Raw genomic sequence first — 21,219 nt, 5'->3', positions numbered from 1 at the left:
ATCAGCATTTCGATTAGATTGCACTGAACCCATCCTCTTTGGATATAAAGTACTTACCATTATTATTATGTTGGATCTTATATGTGTTGCATAAATTAATAAAACATTTATGAGAATAATGTTTTGTTTTGTGAGTATTGACAAGCAGAACAATGTAATTATCAAACAAGTTCAATAAACATGTTGAAAACTGCATTGATCACTTATTATGCAGACAGTTGTTACCAAAACTGCTCTGAAACATTAATTGGTTTAATGTGTTTTCCAGCAGAGTAGCACAGATGTTAATTGTGTGGCACCATGTGTTTATTATTTTGATGATGTTTGTCATCAGGTTTTATCAAACCTTTCTAATACCATATGCTGGTAAGCCCATTCCCCAACTTATAAATCCACTCTTGAGCTATGTTGTATAAGAAAGTTTTGTTTAATTTTAAGTTCACATTCCGTTTTATGTTGAAATCCTTGTCCATCCAGATGTTTATCCTATCATACATCCCATAATATTGTTGCTGCAGCTTGTCATCCATGATCAATAGATTACTGTGGAATATCATGAATGTTATGGCCATCAAATGAGGATGTTCTTATCATCAAAACACTTTGCTTCTCAGTGTGTGGCTTTGGGACATTTCAGTCTCTTCATGAATATGGCATGGTGTCCATTCTCTTCATGAATATGGCATGGTGTCCATTCTCTTCATGAATATGGCATGGTGTCCATTCTCTTAATGAATATGGCATGGTGTCCATTCTCTTCATGAATATGGCATTGTGTCCATTCTCTTAATGAATATGGCATGGTGTCTATTCTCTTCATGAATATGGCATGGTGTCCATTCTCTTAATGAATATGGCATGGTGTCTATTTTCTTCATGAATATGGCATGGTGTCCATTCTCTTAATGAATATGGCATTGTGTCCATTCTCTTAATGAATATGGCATGGTGTCCATTCTCTTAATGAATATGGCATGGTGTCCATTCTCTTCATGAATATGGCATGGTGTCCATTCTTGTCATGAATATGGCATGGTGTCCATTCTCTTCATGAATATGGCATGGTGTCCATTCTCTTCATGAATATGGCATGGTGTCTATTCTCTTCATGAATATGGCATGGTGTCCATTCTCTTCATGAATATGGCATTGTGTCCATTCTCTTCACGAATATGGCATTGTGTCCATTCTCTTCATGAATATGGCATGGTGTCCATTTTCTTCATGAATATGGCATGGTGTCCATTCTCTTCATGAATATGGCATTGTGTCCATTCTCTTCATGAATATGGCATTGTGTCCATTCTCTTAATGAATATGGCATGGTGTCCATTCTCTTCATGAATATGGCATGGTGTCCATTCTCTTAATGAATATGGCATGGTGTCCATTCTCTTAATGAATATGGCATGGTGTCCATTCTCTTCATGAATATGGCATGGTGTCCATTCTCTTAATGAATATGGCATGGTGTCCATTCTTTTAATGAATATGGCATGGTGTCTATTCTCTTCATAAATATGACTTTGTGTCCATTCTCTTCATTAATGTGATGAGGTGTCTATTCTCATTTACCAAAAATAGTTTGAGATAATTGTATTTCCCATTTTGACTTGCAACTAAAGGGAGCTAGTCTTTCCATCTCATTGGTGTAACTTGTTTCTTAGTTTAAAGTTTTCAGGGTACTAGTCCTTCCATCTGTAACAAAATCTTGTTAGCACAACATGTTTCACATTTTTCATCATCAAACTTTCTACATGTTATGGTAATCATCAGGGTTCATATGGTCCTTCAAGGTCTTTAACAGTTGTTAAAAATGAGGTAGCGTTTTCAAGACCTTGAAAGTTTGGGATAATCAAGCAGATTACCTTGAGGTCTTTAAAAGTCTTTGAAAATTGAAACAAACCCAAAAAATTTGAATTCTTTCAATAATCACAAATAAAATTGTCCAAGGTTTTTATATTTGGATATAGTCGAGCTTTCCTGGTTTCTTTTGTTGACCCATTCAGTTTCATTTCATTATTAAACTGTGAATATTGTAGTATTCTGCATTCATTGTCTTCTCATATAACATAACTTGTATACAAATTGTTAGCGAAAATAGGTCTTGGAAATCTATGTGGTCTTTGAAAGTTTGGGAAAAGTCTTTGAATTTATCATTCAGAATTCTTTATGAACCATGATGATTTGAAGATGTGGATATTGACAGATTAGGTGGCGCTCACCAATTAATTTGAACTTTTGAGAGAGTGACATAGGTAAGGTGAAGTTGTTTGCATTTGTAAGATGCACAGTGGAGATAATGTTGGCATACCTCTATGTTACTTTTATGTAATGTGGCTGACATTTCTTTGGATACTGTACTTGTGGAAATTGTACATGATCTAAGCACATGGTACAACAAAATGTATGCTCCCCTGTGCTTGACAAATTAACCAGAATTAATCAAAAGTACACTAACTTTTGCAATTATTAAAATAGGGAAAACGAATTTTGCTGAAGTAGACAATAGCATTTACTGAAAGTGCAATGAACCAAGTACAAAATATCTGAAAAGTAAAAAAAGTTATTGGCTCTTTTTTCTACAATTTACCTCTGAAGTCCAGGAAGTGAAAATGACCATGCGGAGCTAGCAGTTTTTTTGAATGAGCACATCTTAAGTGAGCCCAAGCTGTATACTCTAGAACCCATAGTACACCCATCAATCATATATCAAAATAAAGGGAATTCAAAGTTCTTTTAACAGCACCTAAGATATACAAAGTCTTTATTATATAGCCAGTATAACCAGTGAAGAAATCATGGGAAATTCTTTTTCCTTAAAATTCTAACCCTATGCAAAATACGAAACTGTAGAGCGCCACCTTAAAGAATCAATGAAAATGTGTTGTCAACTTACAGAAAATTTTTTCATATTCTGTATTCAATTTCAAATATTTTGATATACTATACATGGTATTTACTTCCAAAATGACAACTACATAATTAATTTACTATACCCCTCTGAAGTAGCTTGAATGTAGTTTCATGACGTCAAAACTGTATTCTAACGTCACTAGGAAATGCTGTAATTTGTACATGAAAGAAAGATATTCAAGAGTAAAATACATATGAATTATTTGTTTTATTTTTCAGTTCCAACATTAAATGATATATTCTGATCATTTCCCAAGTTGCATACTATACTTTAGTCATGTTTACATTTAAATCAAGAGAGAAAAGTGGGGAAAAGTCCATATAGTTTGAGACAATAGTACAAAAATTGTCCAGCATTGGATTACTAAAATTAAGTCCTTGATGCTATAACTTCATAACAGTAGACAAAACTGTATATTTTTGGTAAATAATTACTTTTTCTTTGTTACTAGGAACCTAATTTAAATCCCTACCAATGCTTTGTATGCCAAAAAATTTAAATGAAAAGTCAGGGGGAATTAACTCTTGGTGAGACCATTCCATGGACAATGAATGTGATTGCTGATTACATACACAATTGATTACAATGAAAATGAAATAAGTTTACTGCATTATATGATCAAACAAATTAAAAACCTCCAAACATGCAGACTTTTATACATGGGGGGGGTGTTGCTTCCTAACAATTTCAAGCCCCAGCCTGACAATGATGTCACATCCTGTCTAAGATCCATCACAACCAAGAACAATTGGGAACCATGACGTCACTGATACTACATCAACCTACATTAGCTACTTCCTAAGAAAACATGGCTGCAGGAAGACCTATGAAAAGAGCAAAGCGTCCACAACAGTTCACACAAAAGAGTCAACCATGGAACTATGGTGTATAGATAGCCAAGAATGACCAACCAGGATCTAGGTTGCAATCTGGCTCTGCATCTCCATTAATAAAGCGGCCAAGATTAGATGTTTATGAAGAGTCACTATCATCTTGTGGCCCAAATCAAGTGCCATCCAAGCTTTGCCTGAAAAGGAGAGAAAAAATGAAGAAAACTTCATTGTTGGGTCACATGAGGAGGCAACCGGTGTGGACAACATCAGTAGAAATATAATAATTAACATACAAAAACTTAATATTATATTGGAAAAGTTGCACATAATGCATGATAGAGTTGGAAGTTGCAAGCGATACAGTCCACAGATGTATGCAAGCAAAACTCAAGGACTATGTGCTTTTTTGACCATTAAGTGTACAAACTGCAATCTTCAGGAAGCAGAACAGGCTGCCTTTCCAGAAAAGTGCCCAGGACAGAGAAAGAGAGGCCCAGTCACGGGATATTTAAATAAGATGTTGGCACTTTCTTGCTACAAGACCAAAGTTGGAGTGACTGACTAAGATTTATCATATCATGTCTGAACATTCAGCCTCCTTCTTGTGGCTACTTATACAAGAAACTTAATGAACTGTCTAGTACTATAATAACTGTCAATGAATATGCTTTAGTGGCAAATCAAAAATTTGTTCATGAGGTTAATCAGTTAACATACAAAGGCATTCATGTACAGACAGACACTGCATACAACCACAGACCACAGAGTGGGGGGGAGTCTGCCACACAGTGTGTGGCTATAGTCATGGAACATTCCACAAGCAGAAAACTTTCCCTCTGTGTGTCCATTGCAAACAAATTATGTGGGAAAAAAACCTGCATACACTTAAACTGCAAAAAAAATCATCGCGCAGAAGACTCGATGTCCTCCACAGAAACAAAATTAGCAAAGGAAAATTTAAATAAGCTTGAACTGTTAAACATAATAAAGATTGATTCTTTAAATTGTGATGCAAGCGCTCAGTTTTAAAAGACTGTCTGGGAACATTCGGCTAAGGTTCAGAGACCCATACAACAATTTACATGCTATGTGCATGCAATGCGCACACTTCAAAAACATGTTAAAAATGTACATTTAATTGGTCCCTTCCCTGGTAAGGACAAACAACTCTTTCAACAAAAAATGGCAACTGCTATCAGGAGAAGAGTATATTTTGAGCTTGTACGCATACGACAACATTTCAGTTCTGAAGAATCATTTATGGTAAAGGCAAAGGCAGCCATCCAAAATATTATCCAATGTTTCAGTAATAAGCATGGAAATCGTCGAAAAACATCCTTAGTCTGCCTCGCCCATTTAGCATCCTATTCAACAAAATTTCTGCCATATGGTAAACATTTAACTCTTTCTTCTGATGATATTGAAAAGCTTGAATCGGTACTAAGACATTTTGTCTCAGATGTCAAGCTAAGTAAAATTTCACGCCTTCTAAACACTAATAAATGTGAAAGCTTGCACAGTAGGATTATTACATATGCACCTAAGACATCAGTATGGAGCAGAAATTTTGACGCATTATGTCATTCAGCCCTTCATAGCTCTGTGTATGGTACAGGAAAGTCTACACTCATACTGGACAAGTCTTGTGGAATTGTTTCTAATAAATCTGATCCAGTATTTCAGCACATGGTAGAACGAGATCAAAGAACAGTAAAAGATAGGGAGAGGAAATCGAGTCGTCAATATAAGTATAGACACTACATCAAACGCAAACAAAAATGCAACAGAAAACTTATACAAAATTCAATGTTTGCCAATTCAATAAATAATTTTGTAACCAATGAACATTCATACACATTAAATCCATTAAATTAACACCATTTAAACAATATTAAATGTACCTGACTATCACAGTACACACCTCCCATAGCCCCTATGGCCTTGGCATTCACCATTGGCTTTACATGATTTTCTGGCCATGTTTACTCTTTTTGGTTCAAGTGATAAATGATCAGGATTTATACATGTTTTTGTGTGGCATCAGTGCGATACCTCACACTGAGATGGTAGTGAGTTTACCATAGTTTCTACATAAAACTTTAGTCGGTGAGCCAAAACAATCTTTCTTTTCCCACGAAAGGTTACATAAATTATTCCATAACCATGTCGGTCATGTGAGCCTGTCCAAATGTGACACTTGCTGGTGACGTGTGTATGTCAAGCTAAAGCTCTTTTAAATGTAATTAATTCTTGATCTGTTAATTTACTGTGAAATATTTGTGACATATCAAGACCATATGATACTATAGAATTTTTATCTGAAAATAAAGAAAATATTAAACACCATGACAATGAATTTTGTTGTGTTTTTTTTTTACATCTTTGTCCATATAGTTTTATTGGACAATTAAAAAAAGAAAAAATACCCATATTAATACCAGTTCAAAGAATAACTGATATCGTCTTCCTTGAGAAAGGTGAAATTAATGCAATATTTTTAAAAAACAAGTACACACAGAGGTTTCTAATTGCCATTGGTCAATGCCAAATTGTGTACAATGCAAGGGGACCTAACTCTTCTCAAGCCTACCTGCAACCTCTTAATTAAAGCATATTTTGGAATGAAAGACACATTTTAAGTTCTAAAATTTAGTGAATATAAACTAAATGAGCCAATATTAATACAAACAGCAATAAATATAATTCCATGGGTATACACCCTAATGCTCTTTATGGTGGCGCTCACCAATTAATTTGAACTTTTGAGAGAGTGACGTAGGTAAGGTGAAGTTGTTTGCATTTGTAAGATGCACAATGGAGATAATGTTGGCATACCTCTATGTTACTTTTATGTAATGTGGCTGACATTTCTTTGGATACTGTACTTGTGGAAATTGTACATGATCTAAGCACACGGTACAACAAAATGGATGCTCCCCTGTGCTTGACAAATTAACCAGAATTAATCAAAAGTACACTAACTTTTGCAATTATTAAAATAGGGAAAACGAATTATGCTGAAGTAGACAATAGCATTTACTGAAAGTGCAATGAACCAAGTACAAAATATCTGAAAAGTAAAAAAAGTTATTGGCTCTTTTTTCTACAATTTACCTCTGAAGTCCAGGAAGTGAAAATGACCATGCGGAGCTAGCAGTTTTTTTGAATGAGCACATCTTAAGTGAGCCCAAGCTGTATACTCTAGAACCCATAGTACACCCATCAATCATATATCAAAATAAAGGGAATTCAAAGTTCTTTTAACAGCACCTAAGATATACAAAGTCTTTATTACATAGCCAGTATAACCAGTGAAGAAATCATGGGAAATTCTTTTTCCTTAAAATTCTAACCCTATGCAAAATACGAAACTGTAGAGCGCCACCTTACTGTCCTCCCACATTATGATTTTAGAGTTATTGCCCATTATATTTTGCTGCTGAATACAGTGTATGATTAAATTATGTTAATGCAGCTAGTATTCGCAGTGTAACATGGATATTATATTATGGTCATCTGAAGATGTACATGTTGACAAAGCTTTATGTTTCTATGATTTTTGTATGAGTTATTGCCCATTTTGTCAGGTAGATGTAATATATGAGAGAATTTTGTGAATGCATCTGATCAAGTAGTTTATGGTTGATTGCTGCGGACCTAATAGCTCATGATATGATCATCAAAAGATGTACATGATGACCAGACATTACAATCTCACAATTTTCAGAACCTTTTGTCATGTTTTTTGTGTGACTTCATACTCCTCTCAATCCTTGGGTAGGGGATGGATGCAGGGGAGATGGGTGTATATTTGCATGAGTAAATTGCTGATAATTTCTCTAGCTTTGTCAATAATTTTGCAAAGTATATGGTTCCCCCTCCCTCCAAGAGCATTTTGCATTAGAGAAATACTGTAGTGTAATTAAATAGTGCATTTTAATATGTTAATTCTTCTTTATACTGTAACTGATGTTCTTAAAGATACTCACAAGTTGTAGAGTTTTGGTGTAAACACTTATTAATTCTGTGTAAATACTTAATAATTCTGTGTTTAGCTTCATACATTAGATGCAAGATTATAAAGTTAAGATTGATTTTTGACAGGTTTGCAAATCCATTATATATCAGTAATTTATTCCTTACTATTCACCAGCTATTCTATACTCCAAATGGATATAATAAAACAAATTCATTCAAATGAAACATTAAGGCATTGAAGCATTTGTCACTTGTACCAGCTGTTGAGGTTACTAACTGGTAAATATTGTGCATTTGGGATAGCTTATGTTTCTTGCTAGTTCTTAAATCTGGTTGAGGTCTGGCAGTTCTGCAGAGTCTTTGAACTGTAACATTTCACAGCATATGACTGGCTGAGCTAAAAAACTAATGAGTCATACAATGGTGAAGTCTGTAATTCCACATTTTCTAGGGAGACATTGGACACAAGAGTGAATTCTTTTACAGCATGAAATGTTTACAGCCTTGTTTTGAGTACTTGTTGGATATACACAAAGCAAAAATGAGAATATTGGCTAGTCATGCAGTAATACATGTATTCAGTCAAAAGACTATTGTCTTGTAGACTTTATGGGTACGAATGAGTGATCATGGATTTGTCTGATAAGAGGCATTCACCTAAGGCAGGTAACACTCCATTCTTTTTGCTACAATATTTCAGATAGTGTTCAGTATGATCCTGGCAGGTAACACGTCATTCATTCTGTTACAGCGTTTAAACCAGTGTTCAGTACACGCAAGATGAGTAACACTCCATTCTTTCTTGACAAACCTTAGATTCAGCTCAATGTTTCAATTCTTACATTTTTTATATATGTTGTTCCTAGCTAAATAAAAGGTAGAATTAACACAAAAGGGGGTCTCTTGTTTAGTAGATAAGTTACAGGACATTTACACACTTGCCTCTTGTTTAGTATGTAAGGGCCTGTACATTTACATATCTCTTGTTTAGTAGATAAATTACTGTAAATTTACACACTTGTCTCTTGCTTAGTTTGTAAGTGACTGTACATTTACATGTCTCTTGTTTAGTAGGTAAGTTACTGTAAATGTACACACTTGTCTCTTGCTTAGTATGTAAGTGACTGTACATTTACATGTCTCTTGTTTAGTAGATAAATTACTGTAAATTTACACACTTGTCTCTTGCTTAGTTTGTAAGTGACTGTACATTTACATGTCTCTTGTTTAGTAGGTAAGTTACTGTAAATGTACACACTTGTTTCTTGTTTAGTATGTAAGTTTACAGTACATTTACACACTTGCCTCTTGTTTAGTAGCTAAGTTACAGTACATTTACATTTACACACTTGTCCCTTGTTTAGTAGGTAAGTTACTGTACAGTTATACACAATGTCTCTTGTTTAGTAGGTAAGTTTCTGCACATTTACACTTATTCAAAATCAGAATGGTGCTTTTGTTCAAGCTTTGCAGAGGATTTTGTTGAATTTTTCTCAGCGTAGAACATGACCTTTCTACATCTGCACTGCTGTGTGCAATTGTATCAATCGAGCAGTGGCTAAAGATAAAGTTTAAACATGTTAGTTACCGTCGGAATTGAGCTCTTCCTCTGTGACGGGCCCTAATGTTTGTTGGTGTGTCAGTGGATGTTGTACAAAAAATGCAAAGAATAAAATGTTCACCCTTCCTGTTGTGCTTCTCAAAGTAAAACTCCTCAACCATGAGTTGTAAAATTTAGTTTTGCTGGGATGATCCTTTCCTAAATTTCAAATGTGTTTCAACATTTTGCTTTCAATAGTGATTACTTCCTCACTCTTTTAACTGCTACAAACTCATTCTGGCGTAAACACTGAAGTACAGTAACTTTTGTTTCTTCAACACTCATATCTTAGATGTTCCAAAACTTCCAAACTTTGTTTACTTTACACTTGCACAACATGGACCCAGATATTGTCAGCCAAGTGAGTATTCTGACCATCTTACCTTTTAATCACTAGACTGAAAAACAACTGTACAAACTCATGTGGTAATAGTTTTCCACAAGCATTAAGCACAACTGTTTTGCTGTTTTAGCAGCTGACAGGAAGATTTCTTTATTTCAAGAAGCCTCTCTCTCTCTCTCTCTCTCTCTTGCCAACATTACTGAAATTTGTATTTCACAAAATCATGTTTCAATCAGAGACATTATCCTTTTACCTTTAAATCAGTTGGTTTCTTTTCTCCTGAAAGTGCATGCCATCCACAAACTTTGGTGAATATACATGGTCAATAACTGTAACTTTTGTGCAGAAATGAAGTCATATTTCAGTTACACTTAATCTTTGAACATTTGATTCCAAAATGTGTGGTCGTCTACCTTTCTCTAATTGCAAGCCACCCATAAACTTTACTGAAGGTCTGTCATGTAGAATAAAAGCTTTTATGGATAAATCATTGCTTTATCATTTAGTCTTGGTGACCTTTACCTTTGTCCTTTTTATGTGTGCACCTCTGTGTTATTATGGGGTGATGATATTTCACAATGCTAAGTCACTTTAAGTCCACCAGGTATTTTCAGTTTAAAAGTATATTGCATACTTTAGAGAAAACAGATACCAAACCTTATTTTGTTTTCAAATTTGAATTTCGAGTCCTTTTTCAATAGGTTTCTATAAGCAGATAATTTATTCTCATCTGTGCAATATTGCATTTTTGGATCCCTTGCGTTGACTTCCATTTGGGACCTCAAAACAGACTCTTTGAGTCTCAAATACCCACCAGCAATATCTGAGTTAGGCAGGTATGTGTAAGGTCAAAGGGAATGATCATTGTGACTTGATGAAATGTATTTTGCAGAATAGCTTTTGTTCTAAACTGCTGTACTGAGCAGTAGGTGTTATAATAAAAGATTTGGGGTCAAAAGGTCAAGATCATTGTGGGTCTGATAAGAAAGTAATGGTATCTGCATGGGAAGTTTAGTTAAGAGTACATATCTTGACATAAATGTAAAGTCTCTGAGTCCTGTTGGTCATTAATCTCCAGAGTAAATGGTGGCATGTTGGTGACTACACAGAGGACTGTTATACATACTTGTGGTACTCATATTCAATATTTGAATCATTTTATGTTTACTTCTGGGTTTTGTTTATATCTTTTTAGACAAACCTTGCTCTACTGACCCAATGCGTTATCTTCTAGCTTAGGGGGAGGGGTACCTCAGTTGTATATTATTTAAAACACTATGTCATTTTGGCACCTTACTGTTTATATCTGTATATACACATTCTGATGTTATGTCCACCCCTCCAAGTTCATCACTACAGTTTAACTTCATGGTTTCATTATATGGTTGTCTGCTCAAATGATATATTAGTCATAAAATGTATGAGAAACTAGTATGTTTTTAAACCAAACACAAAATATAAAAAATAAATTGTTTTTATGTTGTATGCATTCTCAAAAGCAGGTAATTTAAAAGACTGTTGACAGACTTCAAAACCACTCTGATAACCCTAATTATCATGTGTATTAACTAAAGCTGTGAAACCACTCTGATAACACTAATTATCATGTGTATTAACTAAAGCTGTGAAACCACTCTGATAACACTAATTATCATGTGTATTAACTAAAGCTGTGAAACCACTCTGATAACACTAATTATCATGTGTATTAACTAAAGCTGTGAAACCACTCTGATAACCCTAATTATCATGTGTTTTTAACTAAAGCTGTGGAATATTTGGGTAGTTTATTGTATACTTTTATTACTGTAAGTGGCAATATAAGGCTGGCCAATGGGGATATTTGGGCAATTTACTTTGCACATTTATCACCAGTGGCAATATAGGGCTGGTCCCATGGGATATTTTGATAGTTTACATGGCATATTTATCACTAATGGTAATATAGGGCTGGTCCCATGGGATATTTGGATAGTTTACATGGCATATTTATCACAAATGGTAATATAGGGCTGGTCACATGGGATATTTGGATAGTTTCCATGGCATATTTATCACTAATGGTAATATAGGGCTGGTCCCATGGGATATTTGGATAGTTTACATATCATATTTATCACAAATGGTAATATAGGGCTGGTCGCATGGGATATTTGGATCATTTTCTGTGCACATTTATCACCAACAGCAATATATGGCCGATCACTGAGAATGTTTGGCAGTTTACTTGGCATCTTTATTACCAATGGCAACATAGGGATGGTCCTATGGAATATTTGGGTTGTTTACTTGGCATATTTATTACCAGTGGCAACAAAAGTATGGTCCCATAGTATGTTTGGGTAGTTAACTTGGCATATTTGTTACCAATGGCAGCATAGGGATGGTCACATGGGATGTTTGGCAGTTTACTTTGCATATTTATTACTAATGCCAATTTAGGGATGATCCTATGGGATATTTGGGTAGTTTACTTGGCATATGTATTACCAATGGCAACATAAGGATGGTTTCATGTGATATTTGGGTAGTTTACCTGGCATATTTATTACCAATGGCAACATAAGGATGGTCCCATGGAATGTTTGGCATTATGGCATATTTATTACCAATGGCAACATAAGGATGAACCCACGGGATATTTGGGTAGTTTACCTGGCATGTTTATTACCAATGGCAACACAGGAATGGTCCTATGGTATGTTTGGGTAGTTTACTTGGCATATTTATTACCAATGGCAACATAGGGATGGTCCATGGAATGTTTGGCAGTTTGCTTGGCATATTTATTACTAATGGCAATATAGGGATAGTCCCATGAGATTTTTGGCAGTTTACTTGGTATAATTAAGACCAACTGCAGTACATGTACTTAAACAGAACCATATTTTTACAATCTAAAAGAAAAGCAAACACCAGAACTGCAAGCAGAATTCTTTATTTGTGAAAGTGAACAATGAAACCTTGTCATAGAAGTGGTCTTTATTGTCAAACATGGACATAATACAACCTAACCAGTTCCAACCATCATTACAGCCTAACCAATTCCAACCATCATTACAACCTAGCCAATTCCAATCATCATTACAACAGAAACAATTCCAACCATCAATACAACCTAACCAATTCCAACCATCAATACAACCTAACCAATTCCAACCATCAGTACAACCTAACCAATTCCAACCATCAGTACAACCTAACCAATTCCAACCATCAATACAGTCTAACCAATTCCAACCAGCATTACAACTTAACCAGTTCCAACCATCAATACAACCTAACCAATTCCAACCATCAATACAACCTAACCAATTCCAACCATCAGTACAACCTAACCAATTCCAACCATCAGTACAACCTAACCAATTCCAACCATCAATACAGTCTAACCAATTCCAACCATCAATACAGTCTAACCAATTCCAACCATCAATACAGTCTAACCAATTCCAACCATCAATACAGTCTAACCAATTCCAACCAACAGAGCACCTGCATTTCATTATCTATTTAGTCCATGTCCTCACCACACTGATGATGCCCTAACCAATTCCAACCATCATTGAAGTTGATGAGTGCATCAATACACAACCATCATTGAAGTTGCTGAGTGCATCAATACACAACCATCATTGAAGTTGCTAAGTGCATCAATACACAACCATCGTCAAAGCTGCTGAGTGCATCAATACACAACTATCACTGAAGTTGCTGAGTGCATCAATACACAACCATCGTCAAGGCTGCTGAGTACATCAATATACAACCATCATTGAAGTTGCTGAGTGCATCAATACACAACTATCATTGAAGTTGCTGAGTGCATCAATACACAACCATCGTCAAAGCTGCTGAGTGCATCAATATACAACCATCATTGAAGTTGCTGAGTGCATCAATACACAACTATCATCAAAGCTGCTGAGTGCATCAATACACAACCATCAATGAACTTGCTGAGTGCATCAATACACAACCATCATTAAAGTTGCTGAGTGCATCAGTACACAGCCATCATTAAAGTGGCTGAGTACATCAATACACAATCGTTATTGAAGTTGCTGAGTGCATCAATACACAACCATCGTCAAAGCTGCTGAGTGCATCAGTATACAACCATCATTGAAGTTGCTGAGTGCATCAATACGCAACCATCATTGAAGTTGGTGTATGCATCAATACACAACCATCAATGACATTGCTGAGTGCATCAATACACAACCATCATTGAAGTTGCTGAGTGCATCAATACACAACTATCATCAAAACTGCTGAGTGCATCAATACACAACCATCAATGAAGCTGTTGTGTGCATTGATACACAACCCTAACAATAGAAATATTAATGTTCTAGAAAAGATACTTGGGTAAAATGACCATTTTCATTTGCACATAAATTATCTAGATAATAAAATGGTTGTTGTTTATTGAATCAATATTTGCACTAATGGTTATCAATTCACACACATGCAAAGGAGGAGATGATGTAATGAAAGATTATTAGTAAATGTTATTTAACTCCAGTCATTTTCCAATGCCCAAACACTCCAATCATTCCATTGCCAAAAACACCCAATTATTTCTATTATCAAAACTCTCCAATCATTTCCATTCTCAAAACTCTGCAGTCACTTCCATTGCCAAAACCCTCCAATCATTGATTCCAGTGCTAAAACCCTCCAATCATTCATTCCATTGCCAAAACCCTCCAGTCATTCATTCCATTGCCAAAACCCTCCAATCATTCATTCCATTGCCAAAACCCTCAAATAATTCTTTCCATTGCTAAAACCCTCCAATCATTCATTCCATTGCCAAAACCCTCAAATAATTCTTTCCATTGCTAAAACCCTCCAATCATTCATTCCAATGCCAAAACCCTCCAATCGTTCTTTCCATTGCTAAAACCCTCTAATCATTTATTCCATTGCCAAAACCCTCCAATCATTCATTCCATTGCCAAAACCCTCCAATCATTCATTCATTGCCAAAACCCTCCAATCATTCATTCCATTACCAAACCCTCATTTTGTATTAAAGTAAAACTTGATGTAAGCAGATGAACAGCTGGTTTTGGTGGATGGATGTGCAGAATCTATAAGATGTAAATGATGTATGATCCATACTCTAGCTTGGCTGCCTCTAAACAGAGCACCTGAATTTCATTGTCTATTTAGTCCATATCATCACCACACTGATGATGTCCTAGGCTTTTGTTTAACTAGCATTGGCCATGTCATCACCACACCTAAGATGTCATAGGCCAGGTGACACAAGAATCTTTTATTTAACTATCATTGTCCATTGCCCATGTCATCACCATACCTAAGATGTTATAGGCCATGTGACACAAGAATCTTTTATTTAACTATCAAGGTCTAAGTAGTCCATTAGTCCATGCCATCTCTGCACCTATGATGTCATAGGCCATGTGACATAAATATCATTTCTTTAACTATCATTGTCCATGCCATCACAAGACTTTGATGTTATAGGCCAAGTGACATTAGAAGAATCGTTTATTTAGCTAGCATTGTCCATGTCATCACCACACCTATGATGTCATAGGCCAAGTGATGCAAGAATCTTTTATTTAACTATCATTGTCCATTGTCCATGTCATCACCATACCTAAGATGTCATAGGCCATGTGACACAAGAATCTTTTATTTAACTATCATTGTCCATTGCCCATGTCATCACCATACCTAAGATGTTATAGGCCATGTGACACAAGAATCTTTTATTTAGCTAACATTGTCCATTAACTATGCCATCACCACACCTAAGATGTCATAGGCCATGTGACATAAGAATCTTTTCTTTAACTGTCATTGTCTATGCCATCACGACATTTTGATGTTATAGGCCAAGTGACATTAGAATAATCTTTTATTTAGCTACCATTGTCCATTGTCCATGCCATCACCAAATCTATGATGTCATAGGCCATGTGACACAAGAATCTTTTATTTAACTATCAAGGTTTAAGTAGTCCATTAGTCCATGCCATCTCTGCACCTATGATGTCATAGGCCATGTGACATAAAAATCATTTCTTTAACTATCATTGTCCATGCCATCACAAGACTTTGATGTTATAGGCCAAGTGACATTAGAAGAATCTTTTATTTAGCTAGCATTGTCCATGTCATCACCACACCTATGATGTCATAGGCCAAGTGACACAAGAAGCTTTTATTTAACTATCATTGTCCATTGTCCATGTCATCACCATACCTAAGATGTCATAGGCCATGTGACATAGTAATCTTTTATTTAGCTATCATCACCACACCTATTATGTCATAGGCTAGAAGACATAAGAATCTTTTCTTTAACTATCATTGTTCATGCCATCATGACACTTTGATGTTATAGGCCAGGTGACATTAGAAGAATCTTTTCTTTAGCTAGCATTGTCCATTGTCCATGTCATCACCACACTTCGATGCCATAAGGCCAATTGACATATGAATCTTTTATTTAACTATCATTGTCCATGTCATCACCACACTTTGATGTCACAGGCCAAGTGACATAAGAGTCTTTTATTCAACTGTCATTGTTACACCTATGATGTCATAGGCCAGGTGACATAGGAATCTTTTATTTATCTATCAAGGTCCAAGTAGTTCATTAATCCATGCCATCAGCAATCACCATACTGTTGATGTCATAACAACCAGACAAGCCTGTGGAATCTTGTATCAACTGTTACGTACATTTGATTTAATTATATCTGACTTAATATTTTTTTTCAATTTAATTGTAAGTTTTTTTAAAAATTATTTTTCATTACATGATATTGTAATGTAAATTTATTCACTAGAGATGATAATTTGTCTAGAAAATAGTTTGACCTTGGCCGATCGTTTATAAACACCAGGTGTTGATCTAAATCCTGACCTTCTTTCAGACTTTGTAGCAACCTTCTTAAACAAGTTCTGTTTTATTTTAAAATGATTGATTGTTTCCATGGTCATGATGGGACTTTGTCTTTAAGATATAAACAATTTTTTATTTTTTTTATTTCTTAGAGTAAAATTGATTGGTTTTCATCAAGGTCACACTGGGTAAACGTGACCTGTAACAAGTATTTGCTTCTATAAACTGCCAGAAGATGATCACATGACCCTTGATTACATTTTAGAAAGCCCATATAACCCATGTTTTGGAGAATTAATCTCAGTAGAAGCTGGTCTGTTAAACTGTTGTATGTTGTGCTGTTTGGAGTTATTTCAAATTACAATGGTTTGGAGTTATTTCAAATCACTTGGATTCAAAAGGATTAATGCAGTTATTTTTCAGGAATTTACATGTACTCATGTAATATTGTGGAATAAGAACAGTTTTTTTATAAAACATTATTCAGCTATCAGAAACTGGAGTGATAATTCTTGTTTCTACACGGAACTGTGGACTTCAACACTACAGATTGCAGCATATGTCATCATCTTCCATCTTGGATTCTTTGTTGGGATTTGAACATGAAATCAGTACAGCATTTTGATATTAGGACTACTAAAATTTTATTCTTGGATTTTTTTTGGATTTGATTCAATAAAACCCGTAAGTTCATATTTGTTTCATTTTTTCAGAATTTTTCCAGGGAAATAAATTATTGTATTTTTTTAAAGCTTGTTGTTTTCACTCCTTTTTGTGTTACTGTTTATTTGAGCCTAAACAAGAGACATTTGACAACTGTGTGTGTGCACATGAGGTTGCAATAATGTTTTGGTAAAGATTTCTGCTGCAGATTTAATGATTCATGATGCAGCAAAATTAAAGTCATTATGGAATAGTTCTTTTTGTAATGCAATGTTACACAGAATGTTATTTAATAATTTTTTATTGTTATCATCACCATCATCATCTTCAATAATTCACCACCACTACCATTATCTGTTAGAACTTTTAATTGGTACAATATAGCCAGTAGTGTGTTGATGTACCATTAAACCATTTACATACATTATCATCATCATCATCATTTACAACAACATTGCAGCATGGCAATAATGCAACAACATTACAATATATTTTAATGTTATTGCAGTTACAAGTATTGTATGCAACAGATATATGGTAATTTTTGTGTAGTGTAGTGTTTGGATGTAATGTCAGGTTTTTTTCTCAGCCATAAGTGATACATGGAGATTGAATGCAGTCTGTTTTATATCAGTAATATCTTACTTGCTGCTATTGCACAGCTTGTATTTTTGTGGGAGGAAATTACCTGACCAAATGACAGAAGTTCAGGCCTCCCATTAGTGTAAACCAGAATCTTCCAGAACACTGAATCAGCCCTACATTAGACATGCATCAATTACCCCCTCATGTATTTTTCAGTCACCATGCTGTAAGGTTCTATATTATTTATGTAAAGAACATAGGTCACTGTTACATAGGTCACTGAGAGAATTATTATTGTCATATGTGCTAAATATTCATTGTGGACTCCTGGACTATACCCTGATCATTTTTTTAATGATAATAATAATATTATTATTATTATTGTTATTTTATTATTATTATTATTATTATTATTATTATTATTATTATTATTGTTGTTGTTGTTGTTGTTGCTGTTATTATTATTATTATTATTATTATTATTATCAATGATCAGCATTAAGGGTTAGTGTTAGGACTGGTTGGCCTGGTGTCAGAATAATGTGACTTTGTGGAACATCATGCTACATGTCTGCGGCATGATGCCGCAGTGCTAGACATCACTATAAACTGTCACACTGCAGACATCATAGCAGTAGGACTGAAAAATTATTAAAGCTATATTAAAAATCCAAATCACACACACACATGCTTCGGTCATGTATGGTGATGGTCAAATAAATGTGGTTCCTTTTTTTCTTTCTTGAAAGATAATTTAAAATTGTTTTTCAGAACAAAACTGTGTCATGGGGTTTGTGAGTCAAAAATCATGTTTTTCATGAGACAAGTCTTGTTATGGCAGGTATGATATTATTAGGGTACAGATGAGTCTTTTATGAGGTAATTTTTCAAAGTTCATATGATTGACAATGTATAAAATAGGGTTGTATTCTTACAACATAAGCCTTCTTTTGAGATGGTCAACTATTAATTTAATTTAAGTTAGTTGAGCAATGTCAGGTAAGCATGGGTCTCTTGTTTATATAGATTATTGATAGATGGATAAATTTATCAAGGTGTAAACTAAATTATCTCTTATTTTTTGTCTAACATATTAAGTGTTTATGCCACACCACAAAAACTGTAGGTCCCAAAGTATCTGTCTCTGTCTGGAAAGTTTTAACATTTGAAACAAGGGTGGGGTTTCTGTGTTCTAATGACATATTTCTAGTATTTTAAAAAAATTTAATTAGTGATGATGCTAAAGAAATAAATTCCTTTAGAATCTAACTCAGTTTGAAACTTGAAATTTAAAATTTTTGTCTTAACATAATCTAATCATAACTTCTAGCCATGTTTGAAGATTATTTACAATACACACATACATGTGAATATACACAATACACGCATACACGTGAATATATGCAATACATGCATACATGTGAATATATGCAATACACGCATACATGTGAATATACACAATACACACATAAATGTGAATGTACATTATACACACATACATGTGAATATACGCAATACATGCATACATGTGAATATACGCAATACAGACGTAAATGTGAATATACGCAATACACACATAAATGTGAATATACGCAATACACGCATACATGTGAATATATGCAATACATGCATACATGTGAATATATGCAATACATGCATACATGTGAATATACGCAATACACGCATACATGTGAATATAGGCAATACACACATAAATATGGTATACAGTTTCTTTAGTCATTGTAGTATTTGAGGTCCCTTCAAATGTAGGAGTGTAAATATTTTGACAGGGCAGGCTTCAGTGATTCAGAGTACAAATGAATGGCTTGAGATCACATTTACCCTACGTGCACTAAATATTAAATGTGTAGGAAAATAATTTCAAATTTTGAGTGATCAGTGTGTTTAGGGTTACCTTAAAGGCATAAGAAACATCATTGTTGTTATTCTATTTTAATCTACAATTACCACTACCTTCCTGACTCAACAATCAAAAATATAAATACTTACAGTGTTTGGTAATGTTATTTATGTATACTGATAATTGTGTACATACAGAGAAAATAGTGGAGAGGTAAATCCTGAATATTTATAATTTTAAATTGTACTCGGTGTAACTTACATAAATGACAGGCAGGATGTGCTTGCTCATTTTTTACAAAATATTTATTGTTTCTTAGAATATGAGTTTGAGTTTTAATTTTTGCAGACCCAGATATGCTAACACATTATGCAATGGCAGATCTGGGTCTATGCTTTTTGCGGATGGATCAAACGAGTAAGTCAGCACATATGGTATGTATCCATTTTAATGAAGAAGAGCACTTTCTCAATTTGATTCAAGGATCTAAGTTGTTAAAAATGTACCATGTGACCCTTATGTGACTATAAAACTTTTTTCCTCACAGTGGGGTTTATTTGAATGTAAATTTTGCCATTTAAAATTGAAAAGATCCAATATCTGTGGTATTTACCAAGTTTTAGTTCTTCATTTGAACAGTTACACTTGTTCTGTAACATGAAACAGATTTTTTTTAGCTATTGTTTGATATTTAGATGTATCCTTCACTGAAAAAAACATAATTAGTCAAGTTTACAAATGGAATGTCTGTTGTCATGCAAGATAGTGATCCATAACTGTCTAAGGGCATGGGTGTTTTAGAACACGGATATTATCAGTTCAAAAGTATTACACACTTCAATAGGTCCTTTTCATTCCTAGTTGGACTGGTTAATATATTCATTTCCATATGTTTGTGAACTGATTATAGATTGTTATAAATTTTATTGGAGAATGAAACCATCAAGTTTTTCTTCCTAATAGTCATCTTTCTAGCATTCATTTAAGTTGCTCTTGTCAGTAATTTTACATCAGATATTATAAATTGCTTGTATTTTGTTAATTGTCTAAGGCATGAAATGAACACCAGAGTTCTAAAGTACACATGAAACATTAGTCTGGTTTTAATCACGGTTTTCTACCCATGTGATTTACATGTTTGAAGGATATGCAGGATATCGCATGGATATGCAGTACTGACATTAAAGTCCATTAGTCCAGAATTTTCAAGTTCGCTTAGTAGCAGGTAAGTTTAATCACTAATTACATATTAAATCACTGATCATGTAATAAATCAATGGGATTTATAATATAAGTTTAATCACTTAATTACATGTTAAATCACTGATCATGTAATAAATCAATGGGATTTATAATATAAGTTTAATCACTAATTACATATTAAAATCAATCAGTGGGATTTATAATATAAGTTTGATCACTAATTACATATTAAATCACTCATCATGTAATAAATCAATGTAATAACTGTGATCTTTATTACAATGAGGCATAAAGCGAGGTCTTTCTTATTTCTTAAGTTTATGTAACATCTACAATAAAAGTTT

The 21,219-nt window shown here is 34.3% G+C and overlaps 1 long non-coding RNA gene across 1 annotated transcript in view; it reads right to left on the bottom strand.

The window, feature by feature from the left end:
• Nucleotides 1–3,105: 3,105 nt before the first annotated feature.
• The window catches only part of LOC149782314 (uncharacterized), a 69,334-nt gene continuing 51,220 nt past the window's right edge, over nt 3,106–21,219 (bottom strand). The window contains exon 2 of the long non-coding RNA XR_016414326.1: nt 3,106–3,944. This is a non-coding gene — a long non-coding RNA (uncharacterized LOC149782314). The remainder of the gene's footprint in view (nt 3,945–21,219) is intronic.

The sequence above is a fragment of the Sinohyriopsis cumingii genome, chromosome 15 (assembly GCF_028554795.1).
Source record: "Sinohyriopsis cumingii isolate HCF-2022 chromosome 15, ASM2855479v2, whole genome shotgun sequence".
NCBI lineage: Eukaryota > Metazoa > Mollusca > Bivalvia > Unionida > Unionidae > Sinohyriopsis > Sinohyriopsis cumingii.
This window is presented reverse-complemented; position numbering and strand designations above follow the sequence as displayed.